The 23948-nt window shown below is 41.1% G+C and overlaps 2 long non-coding RNA genes across 4 annotated transcripts; one reads left to right on the top strand and one right to left on the bottom strand.

Annotated features, from left to right (window-relative positions):
- Nucleotides 1–64: 64 nt before the first annotated feature.
- On the top strand, nt 65–19503 carry LOC137222873 (uncharacterized). Of its 3 annotated transcripts, none has more exons than XR_010942661.1 (4): nt 65–736; nt 5396–8768; nt 12734–12847; nt 17176–19503. It is a non-coding gene; the product is annotated as an uncharacterized lncRNA (long non-coding RNA). The 3 variants fall into 3 exon arrangements; XR_010942668.1 differs by lacking the exon at nt 17176–19503 and having other exon boundaries at nt 5396–5502; nt 8234–8768; nt 12734–13410; XR_010942655.1 differs by lacking the exon at nt 17176–19503 and having other exon boundaries at nt 12734–13410.
- On the bottom strand, nt 7498–23637 carry LOC137222894 (uncharacterized). Its single transcript, XR_010942673.1, has 5 exons — nt 20638–23637; nt 17555–17720; nt 9412–9518; nt 8064–8275; nt 7498–7635 (listed from the first exon to the last, which is right to left on the bottom strand). It is a non-coding gene; the product is annotated as an uncharacterized lncRNA (long non-coding RNA).
- Between the last annotated feature and the right edge of the window lie 311 nt (nt 23638–23948).

Consider the following 23948-nt stretch of genomic DNA (forward strand, 5'->3'; position numbering starts at 1 on the left):
CCTCTAGTGTCAGGGGCGCTGCTCGCGCTCAGCGCCGGCCTCCTCCTCGCCGGGCCCTCCCCGCTCCTCCCTCTCTCCTCCCCCGCTCTTCCCGCGGGCCTCCTCGCCCCCTTTTCGGGTTTACAGCACCCAGTTTTTGCCTCGCTCCTTATTGGTTCTTTTCCCTCGCACAAAGCAAGGGGCGAGCACCTCGAGCCCCAGCATCCTGTTACAGTCGGCCTCGCAGGCAGGGTCCGCGAAGGGACGCGGCAGTTGGGCTCCCCAGAGAACTTTCTGAAACTCGACCGAGTTGAAGCACACAACGTTAACCCTTTCCCCACCCGTCCACTGTTCGTACCCACTCAGGCTGATTTAGGTTTCTTTCACCTTACCCAGCAAGGTACAGCGAATGTATTCAAAGACCATTTCTTGGGTTTGGCTTTTTGGACTCCAAGTTGTAAAGGCAGGCACTACAAGGCACAGTGCAACGTTGTCCTAAAAGTTTTGTTGCTGTTGTTTTAATCTTTTCACGGAAGGCATTTATCAATAAAATTAGGCAGGAGGATGTCGCTCTATAGCAAGCGATTGCATCAGTTCTTTTGCAAGCACCGGGTTTAGTGAGTCCGCGCGCCTGCGCGCTTTGATTTTTGTTTGAGTTTTTTATTGTTGTTATTTAGTCTGCGATCACAAGAACTCTGACTCTGAAACCAGACTGCCTGAATCTGAATCCCCTTTCCAGCCAAGACTAGCTGTGCAGGCAAGTAACTTCACCTCTCTGTGCCTCAGTTTCCTCAAAGGTAAAATGAAGCTACTAACAGAAGGAGCCTGTTGTAAGAATTATAATAATATACAGTATATAATATATATGGGAGTAGGGGTGTTTACAACGTGGCAGGCACATAGATAGTAAAGGTTATATGAGTTGTATCTTTTTTTTTCCTCCAGAGGGACTAATAAACTTTTCCCCTGCGGTAGCATTTGTGGTATGGCCATCTCTGCTTGGGACACTGGTCACAGGGAATTTCAGTGGGATAGGGGTCTGGAAATGCCACTAGCTGGCTTGTCTAGGGGAAAGTACCATATCTCTTTTAAACAGCAGTACATCCAAGAGCCTCAGAAATCGAATCCAGCAAGTTGCAATTTGCTGAAGTTCAGGCAAAGTGTTGTGTGAAGGAGTGCATCCTATATCATTATTTCAGACTCTTACGCCTTTACCCAGCTGCTTAGCCCTGCTAAGAATTCTCCATTTCTCCCCTCTGCGTAGTCCAACCTTCTTCCCTCCAAGATCAGTTCAGTTCTCTCCTCTGAACTCCTGTTAACTGCATGAATATTTGATTCTTACCAAATGCTATTTGTATGGTTACTTATATGGGTATGTACACTTACATCTATGTACGTAGGTGTTTATGTGTATCCCTTCTCTCCGATTACATTATTAAAGTTCCCTGAAGGCAGTGATTGTTTTAATATCCTCTTAGTATTACTGTACTCAGGACAATGCCTTTGCAAGCATTCAAGAAACTGCAGGTTGGTTGTAAATTGTTTTTTCATTAACCTACTTTCCAACTAACTTAATAGTACCCATTTAATCTCTGCAACAAATAGAGTCAAGTTGACATGTACCAAAAAACAAAAACAAGAGTTCTCTTGCCACCCTCCATTGACTTCCCCATTGCTGCCCCTCACAGACTAACTGGAACTATAACTACAACTATGACTCATAATCAACCAGATTGTATATTAGATCTAAAAATGGAATTATGCTTAGGTGCTCATCAACAAACAAAATTAATTCCATTCAGTTCACCTATGCTTTATGCCTACTGTGTGCCAGACACCATACTTGATAATACAGGAACGAAATTTTCCTCCCTAATTTTAGTAAGGCACTAAAGAATAATGACTAATCCTGTCTACCAAATGCCACTCACCCATGTCCTCTGTCATTGTCTCATTCTACTCATTTCTAGGCAAGCTTCTTGCTTTCTAGTTCTGAATTAGATTCCTTCTGGCTGGGTGGAATCTATTATTGTGGCCTGTGTTATGTCACACATCGACAACTATATTTATATAGTTGAGGGGGGAAAAAAAGCTGAAACATGTTTTTACACACTACTAATAAATCTTGTTAAAGCAGACAAGTCGCTGTGTCTCCAAACCTCCCCACCTCCCAAGCCCCCTACCCACCAAATGCCACTTTGAGCTGGCTTATTAGTCCAAAGCCAACCATTTGCCCTAACAGCTTGTACATCTCCATGAAAAAGTGTTCCCAGCAAGTTTCAATATTAAAAGTAATGTATTCAAATGGTTCTGCCAATAAAATGGTCGCAAATAGGAAAAAAGGTCATGCTTTCTAAAGTGTCCATTACACATTAATAAATAATGCTGCTCATTCACGCGCCAATTAAAACAAACTCAGGCTGTCAAGTGAAGTTAGAAGCAAGGAGCTCAATGCTGTAATTGCTTTTCCAGGAAAACTCGCAATGTCGTCAGATTAAGTGTGCCTGGTTGGGTTGCCCCTCTTCTCTTCTTAACCCAACAGCCAATTTTTCTCCTCTCCAATTTAGTCCTCTGGCTTTCTTTCCACTTTGATTCTTTGTTTTGGTTGCAGGTATTTGGGATGCAGTTGAGGATAATCACCCACTGTTCACTGCTCCCTCCTGTCAGAGACAGGATCTCACTTCCCCCTATTTTTTTTTTAATTTTTATTTTTTAATTTATTTTTGGCTGCATTGGGTCTTCATTGCTGCATGCAGGCTTTCTCTAGTTGTGGCGAATGGGGGCTACTCTTCGTTGCAGCGCGCGGGCTTCTCATTGCGGTGGCTTCTCTTGTTGCGGAGCATGGGCTCTAGGCGCGCAGGCTTCAGTAGTTGTGGCACGCGGGTTCAGTAGTTGTGGCTTGCGGGCTCTAGAGCTCAGGCTCAGTAGTTGTGGCCCAGGGGCTTAGTTGCTCCGCGGCATGTGGGATCTTCCTGGACCAGGGATTGAACCCGTGTCCCCTGCATTGGCAGGCGGATTCTTAACCACTGTGCCACCAGAGAAGTGTCCCCCCACCCCCACCCCCCGATTTGATTTTTCTTTCCCTTTCTTTTTAAAGCAAGTGCTGGTGCTTCTTCCTCCTCTAACGCCACTTCATCTTCTTTGTAGTATCGCTCAGCTCTCCTTACTTCTTTTGCTTTCCCTGGAGGCCTCTGTCTTCTCAGACAAGCTGCTAATCGACGCTCAGAAAGTGTGACATTAAAGATGGGGTGGATCTGCTGCCCAGAAGATCTGGAGAGTAAGATAAAGTTGCCAGCATGAAAAAGAGTCTCGACTGAATATATCACAGTCGTGTAGCTTATGCTTAAAGATATTTCCTGGGCAGAGTCAGAAAGGGTCCCTCAGATCACACAGTCTGAAGCTTTGCCCTTGGGCAGAACAACTCCAAACAGCACCCTCACAAAGTCTGAGCACCACTGTACAAATGCCCTTATCCAGCAGTGAACATTCTTTTGCAGCCAAGCAAAGTAAGGAGCATCAATTGCACGTTTTGCTATAGAGCAAAGCAACAAAATGATGCCTTGCAGCTTTTATGGCCAAACACAAATGATGTAATTGGGAAAAGCTGTCTCCGAATAGGAGGGGGAAAAAAATAAAGGGCAATCCTTTGAGTTGGGGTGATGACCACCATTCGAGGGACTGGGATCAAAGCTCCAGCCAGACATCAAAGCCCATCTGAGTCTAATGCCAGAAGAGCCACAGTGAATTAAACTTCATATATAAACTAATTATAGCCTGACCCCACAATCAGGCTTCAGTGAGCACGTAGGGGAAAGAAAGCAGACATTGAAACAAAAGATCAAGAGAAAAGAAGGTTGGTAGCGAAACTGGGCAACATCATGGCCCTGACCACTTTACAAATCTTTTGAGGGCAGAGGGGAATCAGGGAATGGCAGCGGAAACAGCAAACTTTTGACAATGCTGGTCTTGTCTGCAAGGCTATGAAACAGCTTCTTCCACCCTCACTGACTCGTGCACAACCAGAGGCATCCTTATTCCTGGAAGAAAAGGTTATCTTTTAGCTCTTTTTTAGCACTGTGAAAGAAGTTCCCCGGCACCAGATTTCTGCTGAAGGAGCGAACGCAAGGTGATTCCATGAAGTTTGGGGGTGGATTCCCAGCACATCTGTCTGGCAGTGCCTGGCGCTGCCCACACTCTCAGTCACTGATGTCTCCACCAGCTTTGGACTTCAGTCCCTTAGCGCTGCCGTTTCAGCTGGTTATCTTTACAGATGGAAAGCGCAGCATAGCAACCGTGCAAATACCCTAGACTTGCTCTGGTAACACCACCATGAAATAAGACTACTTCATCCCTAGGCAAAATTTAAAAGTGTTTCAATTACAAGTGGCCTCTTTAAACAATTATATTCAGTGGATTTTGCCCTTACTCTGATTTATTGGGACCAGTCACCAATTATTTGAAAGTTTCAATCCCATGAACTGGCAAACCATTGCACATCTGATTTGACAATCCAAAGAACATTTTCAGTCATATTTTTTTGTAGATAAGCGTTAGTGATTTCTTAAAATCACAAAGTCCAAGTGTATAACCTGAGTCTCTTAATTAAGAGAAAAAAATTTAAAGCAGGCATTCTTATAAGATAAAATCAAATATATACCATCATCATTACGTTGCACCTCTTTGAGTGATTATTCGTGTATTCAACAGATATTTGAGCACCTAATACATGTCTGGCGCTGGGGACAAAATGGTAAACAAATCAGACATAGTCCCTGCCTTCATGGAGCTTAAGGTCTAGGAGGTAAACTGACACTAATTAATTACACACATCTGTGAGAGATATATATATATATATATATATATATATATATATATATATATATATATATTTCCAAATTGTGAAACTACCACAATTTGCAAAATAATATAGTGGGATGTGTAAATAATTTCATATTTTAAGAACAGAGAGAAAGGCATCAATATAAATTATCCTTGGAGACTAATATTTCTTTTAATCCTGTCTAATTGTGTCATCTTAACAAGTAAATTATTGATATTGTATTAAAAAATGGCACCCACACTTCATTTTTCTTTTTTAAAATAATATTTTCAAAGCAGATATAGTCTATGATTCTATCCAAAAAGTAATACTCAAGTGAAATCACACACACCCCTCAAAATTATTGACCTTTATAAAAGTGTTTTACAGAGAAGGGAATCTTATATTTAACTTTTCATCTTTTTAAAAAATAGTTACTCTCCTTAGAGCTACATTTGAAATGTCTATAGGGAGATACTTGATCTATAACAAAATTTTCATCTAAATATCATTCATTAAAAGGTAGCAACTAATATATGTAAGTAAACTTTAAGATAACTAATTTCCTTACAGATCTGTTTATTACCTTTTCCTCAGAATAATCTCAGAAAGGAGAAAGCTTCGCTCCAGTGCATGGTACTTTGAACGATTTCCAGTGTGGTTTCCCGATCATCATTTCTACACCAGCAAAGGGAAATGACCAGGTGATGCTTTGCTGGAGAGCTCTGGTTATTCAGGTGAAAGCAGAGGTTTCTGCTTTAGGATTTAGACAGTAGGTCCAGTTCTTTCATTTCCTTTGCTCCTATGAACCTAGACTCTCTGAGGCCAGGGAAAAACGGAACCAGAACTTATAACGAGCTCCCACCCTGAGTTCTGGGCCGGTGTTTGCCTCCAAGACCCACAAAGCCACTTTAATTAAGATCTCTCGGGGGCCTCAGGACCCCTGTGGAAAAGTCTAGAATGCCATTATCGCCCCGAGAGCGCCTGAAAGCGCAGGCTGCCGCCTGAGGCTTAGGTGGCCTCGCCCCACAGGGAGCCGCTTCCTCTAATGCCGCTGCACCTCCGCGGCAGCGCCCGCAGTGTGAAGAGTAGCACGTCCACTTCAAACAGAAATCGGGCCTTGGGTCTGTTTGAGTGGTGGGGAAGGCAGGGGGTGGTGAAGAGCCGCAGATTCAAAGAGAAGTCAGCTGGGATGACAGGCAGCGGCTCCAGCCCCCAGAGACTGAAGCGGCTGACAGGAGGCCGAGGGGCTCCGCTTCCATCTCCCTCTGCGCCCCGGGGGTCTCTCCCTCCGGGGCCGGGACTCTTTGAAGTCAGGGAGGATGGTTTTGACAACAGATGGGACAATTCGCTTCTGTTCAGTTTGGTCCGTGCAGACTAAATCCAAACAGAGTGGGGGGAGTTTTGCCTCGTGATAAAGAAACGCTGCCATCTTGTCACACCCAACTCTTCCCCCTCCCAGGCCCCATGGAGGAATTTGGTTGACCCTCTCTAACCTTTAATACATGCTGTTTCCACAGAAGAAAGAATCCGATTCTAACATAGCACTCACTGTTGTGGTGAGAGGATGTACACTGAGGGTCAGGCCAGGCTGGATTTGAACTCCAGCTGTGCCCCACTCCATGGCTGCACCACCATACACTGGTGTTGCCAACTTGGACCTCTCTCAGCCTCGTTTTACTCATCTGTGAGATGGGCCTTATACCTAACCTTAAAGGGAGGTTGTGAAATGTCTGGAAATAAATGTTGGTTACCCCAAAGTCCCCAGTGTTATACGTGCTTGCGCCCTCCCACACACAGAATGGACATTTAAGGACGTTCCTCTCAGATATAAATTATCATTCACCATTGCTTTGCCAGTTTTCATATATTGCTTCGAAATTTTTCCTAAAGCATACATGTCATATTGTTTTCAAAACATTTTATCTGGTTTTGAACTGTGATTTCACCCACTGGCACTTGAGGCTGCCAAGATGAAACACAGGGACCCTGCCCTTAGAAACTATATGGACCCATAGAGCAATATGGCGTATTGGAAAGAGCATACATAGGCTTTGGCCAGCGTTCAACTCCTTAAAGAAGTCTTTTAATCTCTCTGAGCCTCAGTTGCCTTATTCGTAAAATGGGATCACAGTTAAGTCACAGACAGTATATGAAGGATCTGGTACCTTATAAATGCTGAAGAACGATGTTCTTCCTTCTTTCTTCACCTTCATCGTTTATCTGAGGTATTATTTAGGTTAATGAAGTTTATTTGGCCCCTTCCTTTTTTTTGCGTGGCCTCTGATTATGGAAAATTTCAAAACACAAAAGTAGAGAGAATGGTATGATGAATTCCCATGAAACCATCACCCAGGTTAACAATTAAAAACAGATTATGAACAGGGCACATTTAGAAATAAATATTTTGATAATTTGGGGCTCAACGGATATAAAATAGAGTTACAGATTAAAGCCGTATTCCCATCTTTAGTTTAATGCCAGGCGTATAATAAGCATTCAATAAATGCTAGATATTACTATCATTGTTATCACTTATTTTTGCCTAAACGTATCCAAAAACCTTTTACAGACCTTATATAATACACCTTTCATCCAAAGGGGGCAAAGCATTTCCCACAATCCTTACAGTAAATCATGATGTGGGGAGATGAAGTTACCCTGAAGAAAAAGCAGTGGAGTGATTCTCACAGCCTCTCAGGACAAGACCCCACTTACTGGTCCCGTGGTTCTTGTTCTTGTGCACCAATGCCTTTTCCCCTCGTGCTCTGTCTCACCTGCTGAGCTTGGCAGTGAGCTCCTTGAGAACTGGATTCATGCCTGATGCAGCTTTACCTCTGCAGGGAAAGTGGCTGGATGAGTGCTTAATGTTCAAAGTCATAGAGTCTGGAACAAAGTACTATTAGGAAAAGAACTAATTAAGCCAAATTAGCTTGAAAATTAGTTAAAGCATCCCCAACGTCTAGACTGAGTTTCCTTCATTTGGGTTAGAGAGGCCTTTTTCGATGAACAACTAAATCTACTATGATACATAGATTAAAAGTACTGGAACCTTTTGGCCATTATACATAGAAACACTGAAGCCAAGAATGTGAATTCAAAAACTCATAAATTCTTGGCTTAATTAGTGTTGCCTCTTATTCAATTTGACTTTAAACTCCTCAAGGGCAGGGACAAATCCTACTTCCTTCCTCAAGGGCAGGGACAAATCCTACTTCCTCTCTAACTCCCTCAGAACAAAGCCAGATACAAAGCAGATACTCACCAAATGCTTGTTTAATTCAATCGCCTTTCAAGGTAGATTGAGATGGAATCCCCTGTCTCTGACGGACTGACTTTGGAAAATTCTACAAATAGATATCTAGAAACAAAACTGGGTACTTTTCCAGTCAGCTCCACTTTCAGAAACAACTTCTGTAAGTTTGTGTCTTTTAGGAAAATATTGAGGAAACAGGAAAAAGAGGAACCATTCCATTTCTGAAAAGATAAGAATAAAGTCTGATAAAGACAAAAGGCATTTGGGGTCAGTAGAGTTAAAACAAACTCAGACTGCCCAGCCTGTTTGAAGTTGACAAGAAACAGAGAATGACCCACTGGTCCATTATGGAGCATAAAGCAACTTAATCAGCATTTCATCAATGAGACAACACCATGGGGTAGCCCAGCCAGGCCAACTGGCACTGCGTAAAAAGCCATGGGTATTTTTACCCAAAGAGCATTTCTACCTGAGCACGTCTGTGTGTGTTTGTGTGTGTGCTGCGTATAAGGATAAGGAATGGCAGGGGGTATCACTAATGTGGGATCCATGCTTTCTTATTGCTTCCCATAATGGAATTCCTATGAAGATTCTTAAAAAATGGTTTCATTTTCTTTTGTCATTAATTCAGGTTTACTCCTTCATGACAGTTTGTAGCACCTCACAGAGTCCTAAGAACGTACTAGGAGTTTAATAAAATGCTTGTTGAATTGGGTAGGTACAAGGGGTAGAAATCACTAATGTAATATTAAACAAATGCATTTCCACTGAAGACATACTTTGGTGAGGGCTCTTCTAACTGAAAATGTTTCCTTTCCTATGCTATCGCTTATATGTGGAATCTAAAAAAATGATACAAATGAACTTATTTACAAAACAGAAATAGACTCCCAGACAAAGAAAACAAACTTACGGTTACCAAAGGGGAGCGGGGCGGGGGGTGGGTAATAAATTAGGAGTTTGGGATTAAAATATACACACTACTATATATAAAATAGATAACCACAAAGACCTACTATAGAGAACAGGGAACTCTACTCAATATCTTGTAATAAGTGTTAATGTAAGAGAATGTAAAAAAAGAATATATATATATAATTGAATCACTTTGACATACACCTGAAACTAACACAACATTGTAAATCAAATATATTTCAATAAAATTTTTTTTTAAATGGTTCGTTTCCAAAGATGGCTGCATGTGAGCCCACTTCTCTGAGCACAGAAAGTTTTACGTTAAAAACTGTTCCAACCTCAAGCCCTTCTTCCTAGTTAACCTGCACCTGGAAAAGACCCAAATATACTCTGACTGACGCTGGGTTCTTCTCAGGATTTTTCCAGGAAGCCAGGATCTTACCTTGCCAACTGCTGTGTCTGAAGCTGCTTCAGTCAACTACAAAGGGAGGGAAATCTGGGGCTGCTGCATGACCGGTGTCCCTTCAAGCATCAGGCTGCCCTTTGCACCTGGAGGATTTCACTGGCTTAGGAAAAGCAACACAGAAAAAAAAAGCCCAGAGCTTACAAGTATACCTTTTCCTTCCCCTTTTAGCTCATTTCCACATCAAAGAATTAAGTTTCTCTATTTTCAATAGAGCTGAGGCCATTTTAGAATTACAACGCATACCACTCTCTTAATCTGGACCAACTGTGTCTCCTGACACTGTCCAAACCACATCACCCTCTCTTTCCTCCCTCCTTCCTTTTTAAATATCCCCTCTCCTCTGAGGACCCCAAATAAGCATCTTGGCAATGGAAGGCAGTAGAAATTAAAGTGGATCTTTGGCATATCATATCCTGTTGAAGAAACACAGAAAACTGAGAGCTGTTTAGCGTGTGACCCAAGCGGGGACTTTGACCCTTAATAATCCAAGAAGGCAAGCATGCAGATATGTTGCTATGCATCACTAGGTAATTGCTTGAATTCTCGGTCTTTACAAAAAGTTTGTCATCCCGTCCAACTTGTCTTCTAAGAAAGAATGAAATTAGCTCTTTACCTTTCCCCCATCATCACAAAGAACAAAGCCCCAAAGCTAGGTGATTATGTTTCAGGCCCCTGTATATCCCTTCTGCCCCACATGTTCTGACTGGGAGCCTATCAGAAGAATGTGAATAATGAGGTTACGTCTTCTTTTGACCCAAGTGTTTACAAACAAAGCTCTTCCTTCTAGGAAAGGCAACGACATTTAAATTGCTGAAAATTATCAGCCTCAACTCATCGAAATTTCATTGCAGTGCTACTCATTCAGGAAATGGGAACCATGAAAAGTTTCCCTTTTTTTAATTGCCACCAGATGTGGCATACAAAGTATCTTTATTAAAATATCACACAGTAGCCAATGCCCTACAATTTTTTCTTCTGACAGTTTGGTCAGAAAATGAATAACAAACCACTGATCAGAGAAAAAGAGCTCTAGATGTTATCTGGGAAATTGCAAAGGCCTTCACCTGCCCCCAGAGCCTCCAGCCACCTTGCCCTGCCTTACCTTGTCTTTTTTCCATAGCACTTAACATGTTATTACACTATATACTTATTTATTATGTTCATTATTTATTGCCTGTCTCTTGCTAGAATGCATGTTCCATAAAAGCAGGGATCTTTGTTTTGTTCACTGATATATCCCAAGGGCCTAGAACTGTGCCTGGCACACTATGCCTGCTCAAATATTTGTTGAGTGAATGAATCAATGAGTCAGTTTGTCCGTTCTATTTTTTTTTTTTTTTTTTTGCAGTACGCAGACCTCTCACTGTTGTGGCCTCTCCCGTTGCAGAGCACAGGCTCCGGACGCGCAGGCTCAGTGGCCATGGCTCACGGGCCCAGCCGCTCCGCTGCAATGTGGGATCTTCCTGGACCGGGGCACGCACCTGCATCCCCTGCATCGGCAGGCAGACTCTCAACCACTGCGCCACCAGGGAAGCCCTGTCCATTCTTTTTTTTTTTTTATTTTTGAAGTTTTTATTGGAGTATAGTTGATTTACAATGTTGTGTTTGTCAATTCTTACTGGGTCAAAATCTCTAGGCCTCACCTCGAAAGTGACACTAATGCCACATATCCTATTCCACCCAGGTATCATCAGAAGGATAATCCCAATCTTAATTCCAGATACACTTTGTCTCGCTCCCTTTACCCTGCTTCTCTTCCGAGAGTATCTATTTTTGTCAATGACAACAAAATCTACTAGTCCTAACACTAAAATTCTTATTCTGTTACACTTCCCTCTTCATCCCTCAGATCACTAAGTCATCAAATTCCTGAAGATGCTTCCTTTCAAATGTCTCTCCGATTTGTCCCTTCCTCTCTATTCTCATTGCCCTTGTCTACACAATTATCACCTCAAATAGATTCCTAATTGATCCCTTAGCCTCTAGTCTCTCCCCCCTACAGGTTCTTTTGCATATCATAAGCATCGTTTTGAACACATCAGTCCTCTTCCAAAGCCAGCTGTGATCTGGCCCACCTAGCAAACCTGACCTTCCTGAGTGGTCAAATGGTCAGGAGTTAAGTCTTGAAAAAATAGAAAGTGTTGCATAGGCAAATGAGTTATGATACGTAGGGGGAGGGGACAGGATCGCAACTGTCAGGCTAAGGCGCTTGTACTCCATCCTGGAGACTGACTGGAGACAGAATTCACGGTCTATCGCAAGATATTTCTGACTATTAATTCAACAATTATCTACTGTGTATCCACTATATCTCTGGCAGTGTTGAAGGTGCTGGGGATACAGGAGAGAATAGTTTTTCTTGGGATTCTGGAACAGGTAGAGAGAAAACAGCAAAGACTAATAACAAGCCACCCACAGCCTCTGTCCTTGTGCTCACTTGTCCCCAGAGGCCCCAGACACTCTCAGATTTAAAATAAGCACCGTTAGCCAGGCTAGTCATCACTTCACCTATTCTCTTGCTCAAAGCTGCTGCTGCTGAAGACTTGGGCCACAGGTTAGTTAGGAAAAAGAAAAGAAATGTTTTGTATAAGTCATGAGTCAACAAACTTTTTCTGTGAACAGCCAGACAGGAAATATTTTAGGCTGTGGACCTTACACTGACTATCACAATGACTCAACTGTAACACAAAAGCAGCCACAGATAACACTTAGACAAGTGGGCATGGCTGCATTCCAATAAAACTTTATTTACAAAATCAGGCAGTGGGCAGATTTGGTCAGTTAGTTCACTGACCTCTGCTCTAATATATTAGGATATTTCAAATCTAATGCTTTGTTTTAATTAGGGAAGGTAGCATGGAGGAATGTAAAGATAATGAGTTTTGGAGCTCAGAAAACTGGAATAGAATTCCAACTTAACAACAAAACCTGGGGCATTAGGAAAATAAACTACAGCTTCCTAATATATAAAATGAGAAGCAGCATAGCATGGTGGCCTGTAGAGTCAGTCTGCCTGGGTTCAAATCCCAGCTCTTCCACTTTCTACTTTTGTGATTTGGGGCAAGTTTCTTAATCACTCTGAGCTTCAGTCTCCAGCTATTTTCAGGGGGATGAAAAATTCAACCCTCTTCATTTTGAGGATTAAGTGAGATCATGCATATTAAGCGCCTGGAACAGCGGAAGCACTTGATAGCTGTTAGCTATTATTACTGTTATTATTACTGTAATATTACTGTGACTTTCCTAAGGAGTGGCTATTGAGCCATTACCAATACAAGTATTTGTTTTCTTCTTTCAGAGACTAAAAACAGACAGGAGTTGTCCTGTTCTTACACTTTGAACATTTTTCACACAACTACAGGAAGCTGAAGTCACCTTGTAAAGCAGCCCCTGCTTTTTCAAATGTTTGCATGTAAGTGGATTTCATAGTCTGAAGATTATCATGCATAATATATTATGCTTATGTCAGCATTAAAATTTTTCCATTGATTTTTCTCTCGCCTCCATCAGGGGTTTTGTTGGACAGGACTTTGTCTCAAGAGGAGGCTGCTTTTGCTTATTCCGAATTGTGAGCACAAAGAATTTCTTTCAGGCTTAGTGTCTTTAAATCAACTTATGTGGTTTTTGTCTCCAATTACAGCCAAGTTAAAATTCTCCAATACACACTAAACGTCCCTTCCCGGGTTAGACAGGCATAAGACTGTCCCAATCCATTCAACACCATCAGGAGAAAACAGGACTGGATTTTGGGTGTCTCCACCCAGAGCACCCTGTCCTCCTGGCAACTGGCGCCAAAACTGAGGAAAGAAAGTAGATTCATGAGTCTAAGGAAATCTTTTACTCCAGGGTGCTGTACCCAGAGTTTAATCATAATGGACGAGTAACCTTTCAAAGCACACACAGAAAAATAGATATTATCTTTCACACTGTATAGCACACATCAAGAATAATACTGCTCCAAAGTACATTAAAGCAAAGATGGTCTTATTTGAGTGAGAATCTGTAGGATCACTTTTGTTGTCTGTTATGCTTTATAAAATGCATCTCAGAAACCTTAATGGCTCTTCACATAAAGATCCCTTGAGCCAGGAGTGTGGACTGTTCCCTTCTGGTCATGTCACCACTAGTAAGCACAGCAGCCTTCTAGCCTGCTCAGAGAGTGGCGGGCTGCATTTCAGGTTGTCTCAGATGATCCAAGCCACTGTATACGTCTGCTCTTTGTTAGAAGTAATCAGCCACAGGAGCAGAGGTGGTAAACAGTAATTAATATGCAAATTTGCAAGTAACTTGCCTCATGGTGCTAAGCCTTCTTTGTTTGTTTGCACAGTCGTGGACAAACTGGGATTTGTCTTTGCCGTAATTAGCAGGATAAATATAAAATTATGACATTAATTGTTAGCTGGCTTTTTAAAAATGGTAGTATACCCCTGCTGTGCCTGAGATGCTGCAGCTCAGTAGGGGGTTCCTTCAAAAATGAATTTTAAAATGCCGAAGTACCCATTTTAATTAAAAGGCAAACACTGAAATGAGTTTGTCACTTCAAAAATCACAGTTACCAGGCAACAAATCATCAATGCATATATTAACAATTAGTATTTGTACATCAGTTGACCTTATCTCAATGCAAAAAACAAAAAAATCACTCTTCTATAATAATAATGAAGAGCAATATTTATTAAGTGCTCTGCACCAGGCAATGTGTTAAGCACTTTTCTTGCATTATTTCAATGACTCCTAGAAGCAGACAGACTGGGTGGTGCTATTAATATCCGCATACGTGGAAGCCAATGCTTTAAGACAGGTTTTTCTGGGTCTGCTCTCTAACTGTTGTGTCTTCAAGATTACATGTGCAGCTCTCGTTTCTTTTCTTTTCGGGTTCTCTCTTCACTGAGAAGTTTTTACCATCTGGCTGCTTTCAGCTGATGTTTCGCAGCCTACTGAAGATGGCCTAAACCTTATCTCTAGCTCCAACTTGTCTCCACTACTACTACTTGTCTCATCAGATTCTTGCTTCTGCTACCAAGTAAAGCCCACACGCCTTAGCCTGATATTGAAGGCTCTCCCCAATCTGGCTGGCTAATTTCCATCTTTTATTTCCCATTTTATTCTTTTGTTGTTCAGCTCAGCTCCCATTATTTAGTGCTAATTGGCAAAGTCATTACATTTGTTCCTGGGGGTGAGATGGGATGGGAAAGGGGAAGGTGAAATTTTAAAAAGCACCGGTTCTCAAGGAGGTTCTGGCGAGAATTCAAAGGAAGCAATGATCAACTTCTAAACTAAGACTTTTAATTTGTCCTGATTATAGAGAAGTAGGAATAGGAACCCAGTGCCTCTCTCTTTTGGTAACACAGCCCAGTCAGTGCCTTAGATATGGCATGTGGCGTGATGCCACAAAGCCCTTGGCAGTGGTTTTCTTCCAACTTGATGTACATATCCCTGAAGTTCTTCCTTTCCTTCCAAGTCTCAGCTCTCGGTTGCCTCACTCGGAAAGCCTTCCCTGCTTCTCCCAAGCACATGAGGCATCCTTCTGTCCCGTTCCCACTACAGCCTTCCTTTGACAATTACAATACGATATCACACCACGGTGTGATTTCGTGTTTACCTGGCTGTCTCCCCACTAAACTGTGAGCACCTTGAGGTTAGAAAAAGGATTTTTTCCCCTTTATGTCTCCCATGCCTAGAAGAGTGCTGGCACCTTATTGGCACTAGTTGCTCTTTGCAAGCAGCCAGACAGTGTCAGACCTGCTAACAAAGTCAGACAGTGCCTTCAGAGAGGAAATTAACAATTCAAAGCAGAGGCCAGTGAAAAGGAACCTGGAGGAGTAGCTGGGGAAAAGCTACCTCCAGGCTGGCCAGGGCAAGTGATCTCCAAACCTCCAGCTGATTACTGAGGGCTGGGAATGGGAGTGGCTGCAAAAGAAAGGCTTAGCAAAATGACTTTATAAACTGCTCCATTCCAGGACTTTCGGAAACAAAATACCCCAGGAACTGCCCTTTGAATCTTTGACTCTGGCAACTTTGGGCAGGTTCCTTGGGAAGAGTAGGGGTAATATTTATTCTACTCTTTTAAGAGATGGTGAAATAACGGTGCCACTAGAAGGCCATTGCCTCGATACTGCCACAGTGGCCATTAGAAGTCTGTAAAACTTGACCTCAGTGGATGTTCAAAGGGATACACACCATCAGCCCAAGAGCTGTGAGGCCTCTTTCTGGCACTGTCTGTGGCTCCATCACGCAGGGCCAGAGATAGTCAAGGCAGGAGGCAAAAGAAGGAATGATGAGAAGAAGAAAAGCATCCCCAGGTTTTCAGTGTACCTTCAACCTCCCACTCTTCCCCTTATAAGACCTTCTGCCATCAGTCACAGAAGAGCACCACAGCATCAGTTATTCTCAAAGGATGGGAGAGAGTCCCCCAAACACACACTGTCGGGGGATAGACTGAAAATTCCTGAGTTATTCTGCTGGCACCACTACTACAACGCCTCTAACCTCCCAGGGCTGACCCAGACGTGTCTGTTGTCCCATTTTCCGTACATCCACTCCAGCTCTTTCTAAAGTCTTGGTGCAGGGTGCCAGGTCTAACAGGGTGGGAACCAAGGAGGAGCAGAGGCTCTCTGGAAGCAGGCATCTACTGATCAGCTCCTGCCATCCAGCGAGAACAATGTGAATTCCCCACCCTCTCCATTCTCTTCATCCAGAACAGGGCCACTTTTATTATTTTATTTTTTGGTCCTCCACATGGAAGTTCATTTCTAAAAAGAGGGAGGCTTCCGCTGCTTATAGGAAAAAAAAAAAAGAAAGAAAAGAAAGAAGACCACGGCTCTAACCTCACTCATGAATCAGGCAGTCAAGTGCAGTGGTTCAGAGCAGGAATTCACAGCCAAATAGCTAGCGCTGGATCCTAGGCTGGTTATTTACTCGCTGCAAGACCTTGAGCAAGTTTCTTAATTTTTATTCCCTGTTCCTTAGTTTCTTTACCTGCAACATGTGATTAACAATCCTACCAAAAAAAAAAAACAAACAAAAAAACAATCCTACCTACCTCAAAGGGCCATTGTGAGGATTCAATGAGTTAACATATGTACATTGTTGAGGACAGGACTGGGACATAGTCAGGACTGTGCGTTTCCTTTTACTTTTGCTACAATGTGGCCTCCATGAGGATGAGGAATTCTGCAATTTTGTTCATTTCTGTTTCCCAAGTGCCTAAACCAGTCCCCAGCACATAGAAAGTACTGGATGAGAAAGTACTGGATGAATAATCACTGAATGGATCGAATGAATACATCTGGCTGCCATCACTCCTCGCAGCTGTGAATGCCACAAAGTAATATCACTTTTAACTGTCCCCTGGCCTCTCTCCTAACAACTGGTCCCTGGTCCTCTGGTGTCCTGCAGCCTGTAAAGGTGGTGCACGGCCTGGGAGAAGTGGCACTGCAATGAGAAGGATGGGGCACGTTCTGGGACCAGCTCTGTCCCTCCTATACCTGTGGCCTCCGCTTCTCTGAACTCTAAAATGCAAGGGTTGGAACCAGAAGCTCTGCGTATATGTCTCAGCCAGGAGACTGACCTTGAAGACAACTGACCACAGACTAGAAGTGAAACTGGGTGGCTTAGTTGGTAAAAGTAGGTAGGCTCACAGAGTCCTGCTCCCAGGACATAAGTGTTCAACCATAAAAATATTCCAAAGCACCATCAAATATTATTCTAAAAATCTGTAATTCTTCTCTCAAATTACAGTATGCTGCTTCTCCATTACAACCCGTTGTGTGTTTTATTATGATTTTCACTCAAAGTTGATGAAGAAAAGGGGTGTTGACCTGAAAACTGAAGTGCTCCTCTGAAGACCTTGAAAACCCGTGGACTCTGTGTGGCCACAGAAGGGATGCTCATCACTGCCACCCCTCACCTGGGAAAGAAGCAAGTCTGTGGAACAGCACACTCAAGATTCATTACTGTCAGTTCAGTGAAATTACATGTATTAGCACTCAGATTAGATTGTTTACATAATAACAATTACTACAAGAGGGAAGGCAGCACTTAAATGTGCCTGTGTGGTTGACACACGTGACTGATGAAGAGCCCACACCACGCACGGGGCACAGGCTGAGCCTCTCACCTGGCATCCACAAAGACGCTGAGGCAAGGTGCAAACCATTGCTGGTGGTGTGGCAAGCTTTAGTGAACACGGGGCTAATGGAAGTCCCCGTCAGACAATCTCAGGTTACTTAGGCCCAGCAAAGAATCCAATCTCCATTCTTCTCTTGTCACGAGCTAAACTTGACCTGTGGGATTAAGGTAATGACTTACTCCAAGAAACCCTCAGATCATTTTTGAAACTCACACGGTTCTGCTCTGAGAGACATGGGATGTTGGTCTTTCCTCCAAGGTATGGAACCTATGCCTAGCAGGACTTCAACGTATCATAGACCCACTTAGCTCTTTAGAACAAAAAGCTACCTTCCTACCTGACACAATGTTGGCTTACCAGCTCCAAGGAAGTATTAGTGGTCCAAGTGGTTTATTCTCTGAACTCAGTGAGACTTTTTTAGCATTTAAGCCTGGTCTAAACAGTTCTGACCTAGATTTCTTCCACATTTAGAGATTATCAGTCCTTTTTTTTTTTAAACAGATTCCAGTTATGTGCCCTGGAAGCCATTCTATTTGCTACCTGATGGCTTTCCAGCCTCTCTCTGAACCTCTTTCCATCTGCTCTGACTTGTGTCTAACACCTTTTGAATATTCATTCTTTCATTCAGTAAACTATCATTGCCCACCTATTGGGGGGTGTCCATTATGCATGCATTATGCCCTGCGTTGAAAAATACAGCCCCTGGGGCTTCCCTGGTGGCGCAGTGGTTGAGAGTCCGCCTGCTGATGCAGGGGACATGGGTTCGTGCCCCGGTCCAGGAGGATCCCACATGCCGCGGAGCGGCTGGGCCTGTGAGCCATGGCCGCTGAGCCTGCGCGTCTGGAGCCTGTGCTCCACAACGGGAGAGGCCACAACAGTGAGAGGCCCGTGTACCAGAAAAAAAAAAAAAAAAAATACAGCCCCTGTTTCTCTCTGGTGGCCACTATCTCTGCTGCTGCTTCTTCCCTCACCTCAATCCACCTTGACATTAGTAATCCAACCTTTACTTTATCTCCTCATTATTTTTATTATGTTAATAATATGTATTCACCACAAAACAAATAAAAAATACAGATAAGAAGAAAGAAAAAAAGATAATTGAAACTTGAAATCATTTGATCATTACTTTTCCTTTCCAGGTAAGCAGATATCATAATATCAGATACAACATAAAAGGGGCAAATGTATTTTTGTTTCTTCATTTAACTTTTTATTTGAAAATAATTATAAACTCACAGAAAGTTGCAAAAATAGTACCTTTCACCCGGTTTCCCCCAGTCATCATCTTATATAGCTATAGTGTAATGAAACAGACATAAACAATTTACCAGACAAAGAGTTCAGAACATTGGTAACTACAGTGTGATATCAAAACCAGGAAGTTGCACTCGTATGTGTATGTGTGTGTGTGTGTGTGTGTGTGTGTGTGTGTGTGTGTAATTCTATGAAATTTTATCACCTGTGTAGATTCATATAATCACTACCACAAGATACAAACTGTTTCATCACCATCAAGGAACTCCCTCATGCTACTTCTATTTAGTTGCACTCACCCCTGTCTCTAACCCTTGGCTACCGTTAATATGTTCTACATATCTATAATTCTGTCCTTTTGAGAATATTACGGAAATAGAATCATGCTGTATGTGACCTATTGAGATTAGCTTTTTAAACTCAACATAATGCTCTTGAGATCCATCCAAGTTGTTACATGGATCAATATTTCATTCCTTTCTCTTGTGAGTACTATTCCATGGTAAGGATGTACCACAGCTTGTTTAACCATTGAAGGACATTAGGGTTGTTTCTGATTTTTATCTTTTACAAATAAAGCTTCTATAAACATCCATGCACATGTCTTTGTTTGACCATAAGTTTTTATTTCTCTGGGATAAATGCCCAAGTACAATTGCTTTTATGGTAAATGCTTTTTTTTTTTTTTTGGCGGTACGTGGGCCTCTCACTGTTGTGGCCTCTCCCGTTGCAGAGCACAGGCTCCAGACGCGCAGGCTCAGCGGCCATGGCTATTTTCCAGAATGCCTGTGTCAGAAATCCAGTTTCTCCACATCCTCACCAGCACTTGGTATTGTCACTATTTTTATTTTAGCAGTTCTAAGTACAAGGCATTTTTAATAGCAACAGTATCTCAGAAAGCATGGAGATAAACACAATGAAACTTAACTTCCTAACTACTTTATAAAAAATAAACTAACAATTTTCACTTCTAATATGCAAGTTTTACTTGATGATGTTTATAACAGATTCTACCTCATTAAATATTACTTTAGCTTTTTTTAACCTAAAAAATAATAATAAAGGTCAGCCTGGCATGGAAAATTAATTCATAAGGTCTCACATTATAATAACACTAATTGAGGATATTTTGACAAGTGTGCAGGGTTTATGGGTAAATCCTAGAATATTGGAGAGCAGAGCTTACATTCTTCATCAGCAGGATGTCTCTATGTCTCATGTTGTTTGGGACAGTCCTGGTTTATGCCTGTTGTCCAGTATCTCACGTGGTTTAGAATTTTTTCTCGATTTTTCATTTTTAAACAAAGTATAATTAGCAATTGTTGCATTAAGATAAGCTGGAGTAGATTTAAGAGAACTCCTTCAGAGCCAGAGAGATGCTGGGATCAATGAGAAACATGAGACATAGAGACACGCTACTGTAACATATGTGAGACAGTCTAGAGATTAAGTTCTTACATGGTGGTTTAGCCATTTATTGTAAATCTACAACTGTTTATTTTGTTGATAACATGTTTATACTGAAATAAGTCCTTTTGACCACAATGAATTCAATAAAAATGAAGGAGTATATTTAGTGGAAAATTAAGTACTAAACATCCAAGAAAGTTGATGATGAACATGTTTCTTGGACAAAACGTTTGTTGACGTTTATCATTCTCTGTATGGGGGTCACAGTGATATCACTGACCGCATGAGAGCCAGAAGACTAGATCTACTAAGGAAGCATCAATATCGATGCTTAATAGTTATTTTAAGAAGAATGCGCTGGGAAAAATGTTAACCACTAAAGCTTCGGAAGGTGCATTTACACTCACTGTGTGAAGCATGTGTTTAGATCATGTTTAAATCAAATGACTGTTCTCCTAAACACATTCCAATATATTTGCAATTCCAAGTTTTCTTGTGTACATAGAAAAAGTAAAACAAGAGATGTTATGTGTTATCTCCAGTAATATTAGAATCACAATTAAATGCCACCAGTTTTATGTTAGTGTCATCATTTACTTCAAATAGAAAAATCTTTTAATTGCAATATTGGTTCATTGTTTTTCATCCAGTTCATGGAATCAAAGTAGAGGTTTTAGACGGTGATTCTTCCACATCTGATATTATTGTGAATGCTACTGAAAATTCCATTTAGAAGTCTGACACTTAAAATAAAAATTTTTTGTGATAATAATTCAAGTTTTGGTAGAACAGACCGTCATGGTAAAGACAGTGTTCTCCAGTTATGGAACAGAAGTGTATAACAATTAGTGTAGTGCTCATATAATTTATACAGTAGTTATACCCACAGAAGATTCAATTAGGAAAATGGATAAATATAATTACCTACACATAGCATTACTGAATTACAAACCTGATATTAAAGACTCTAAATTATACCAGCATGGCATTACATGCTTTCTCTCCTTCCTGTCTGATATAAGATTTTAGAAATGCTTGAGTCTTGAAGAACTATATTCTATATCAACTTAAGTGCCCGTCAATGGCACTGAACATTTTTATAAACAAGTTTTCTAAATTTGGCTCCATTTCATTCAAAATTAGCTGGAAATACTTAAAGTATTTATTGAATGGAATGCCAAACAGTTCAGCTTCTGAAGTTTAATGAAATCATAATTACTAAAAACAAAGCTTAAAAATAAGAAGATATTGAAATGTATCCCTATACAAGCAAGATAGAAAGTGAACAACCCAGAAAGGAGAGTTCAAATAATCCCCAAGTATGATTTGAAATTCTGTGATTGTACCTGGGAATATCTCATCTTGTAGGAAGTATCTTTTGATAAAATTCCTGTTTTTAACTGGATAAATTTATATTTTGTTTCAGAAAGAAATTTGAGAAGGTCTACATTTTGGGAGCATTTAAATTTGGTAAAAGAGTCAAAAGATTTATAAATGGTGAAAACTTTATTTAATGAGCTTTTGTTTATAAAATTATTTGTTGAAATAGTTATCATAAATAGAGACAAAAAGACAGTCTTTGTGAAATTATTTGGCTGAAATATTCAATTTAAAAATTCAAATTAAAAATTTTAATTGAAAATATATTTTACTTAGCAGAATTTGCTTGCTCTGAGCTTAACAAGTATCTCAGCATCTATAGAGAGTATTTTCTCAGACAAGAGCCAATTTAAGGTGTTAACAATTTGAAAATTTATAAACCTTAAAATATAATCTTTAAGATGATTGTGAGCATTTATATGTGAACATTTAACTCAATAACAACATATTGAAAAAAATCAGGAAAATACAATCGGCTTGATTATCAGACAGAACACTGTGCAACTGATTAAAGCACATTAATATATATCGAGACTAATTATTCAGATGATATCATTTCAAAGTTCAGATAATAGATATAAATAACTTAAAATTTTTTCTTCATGTACACTGTTCTATTATTTTTGTTCTTGAAAAATAATTTCTTTTTTGAAAATAGTCTTTGAACAGACTTCATAGGTCTACCATTCTAATAAAACTAATTTGTCGGTTAGTAAATGTACATTTTTTAAAACTATGTAATTTTTTAGTACCCTTTCACTCTTAAAACTGTCCAGATTTGGATGATGAATTATATAATCACTCTATTCATAAGGAGGCATTTTCATACTGAAATTTGGTCCAAAAAGTGGACTGCAGCACGTTCACATATACCCAGCTTAAATACATAAATGGTTTGATGGCTCGGGTGGTTTTGAATTAGGTTATCCTAAGACTGAATGATGGACTGACCACAGTACATGGACCACACCAACAATGCACAAAATATCTCCAAGGATGTTTGCCAAGTATTGGAGGATTCTTCCTCCCTTGTGGAGAAAGAGGGAAATTCAGTAACAAGAGTGGCTCTGACAGTCCCAAGAGGATAGCTGTGTTTTTCACTGTACATAGAGCATAAAGGTAATAATGATGGTCCCCAATTCCATAAAGAGTTGAAGAAAGGGATCTTAAACAGTCCTTAAATCCCATATTGCCTAGGAAAGGAAGAGGGACATAGTCTAACCTTCCTCCATGACAGCCCTCTGGCTAACCTTGCTTCACACGATAATCTGACACCAATAGTCCAAACTGTTGGGTTCTAGTGGAACCACTGAAAGATTTATACCAGGCTGCACCTCCATAGAGATAGTCTTGGCATCTTCGGGGGCTAATTTGTGATTTCTCAAAAACCCTTCCAGATTTAGAGAGCAGCAAGCTTAGTGGAAAGAATACAAAAGTTGAAGCTAGATATCATTTCACCAGCTATGTTCTCTTGAGCATCAGAACCCCTTACCTGTAAAATGAGGATGATAATAATAATACTTTGCAGAAAAGAGAATAATTTGAGCCGTGAGAATAAGAATAATTTGCTATTTAAAATACAACTATTCCTACTTCCATCCCTAGGGAAGGAGACAGTTTCTCTTAGGAGTAGGTCAAGTTTTTGCCCAGTAGAATGCTTTGATGAGCACCCACACTCAAACCCTGGGTATGGGCCATGGTTTAGAAAGATATTAGGAAAAAAAAGAGGAAGTTATAGATACACTAAATTTCAGTAGATATGGACAGAAATTTGAGGGAAACATTTAATCTGAAGTTCTCTGCTGTGAGTTGCTGTGATCCCTAGACCCAGTGCTCCTCTACTATTACCCTAAGCACTTTAATAAATATGTAGTTCATCTGATTGCCTCGTAAGGAGTGGTATTTGGGGAAATTCTAGGACAGGGCTACCTTTGTGGGCACGTGACCTGTGCGGTCGCACCCCCAAGCTTAGAAAGGCCACATTCTTGGTTTAATGTTCTCCTGTCACCATCTTGAAAATTTTTTTTTCTTTTTTTTTTTTTTAGACGTTGATAGGAGTTTATTAATTAATTTACTTTTTTTGCTGTGTTGGGTCTTCGTTTCTGTGCGAGGGCATTCTCTAGTTGTGGCAAGTGGGGGCCACTCTTCATCGCGGTGCGCGGGCCTCTCACTATCGTGGCCTCTCGTTGTGTAGCACAGGCTCCAGATGCACAGGCTCAGTAGTTGTGGCTCACGGGCCTAGTTGCTCCGCGGCATGTGGGATCTTCCCAGACCAGGGCTCGAACCCGTGTACCCTGCATTAGCAGGCAGATTCTCAACCACTGCGCCACCAGGGAAG

Source organism: Pseudorca crassidens, chromosome 1, assembly GCF_039906515.1.
Source record: "Pseudorca crassidens isolate mPseCra1 chromosome 1, mPseCra1.hap1, whole genome shotgun sequence".
Lineage (NCBI taxonomy): Eukaryota > Metazoa > Chordata > Mammalia > Artiodactyla > Delphinidae > Pseudorca > Pseudorca crassidens.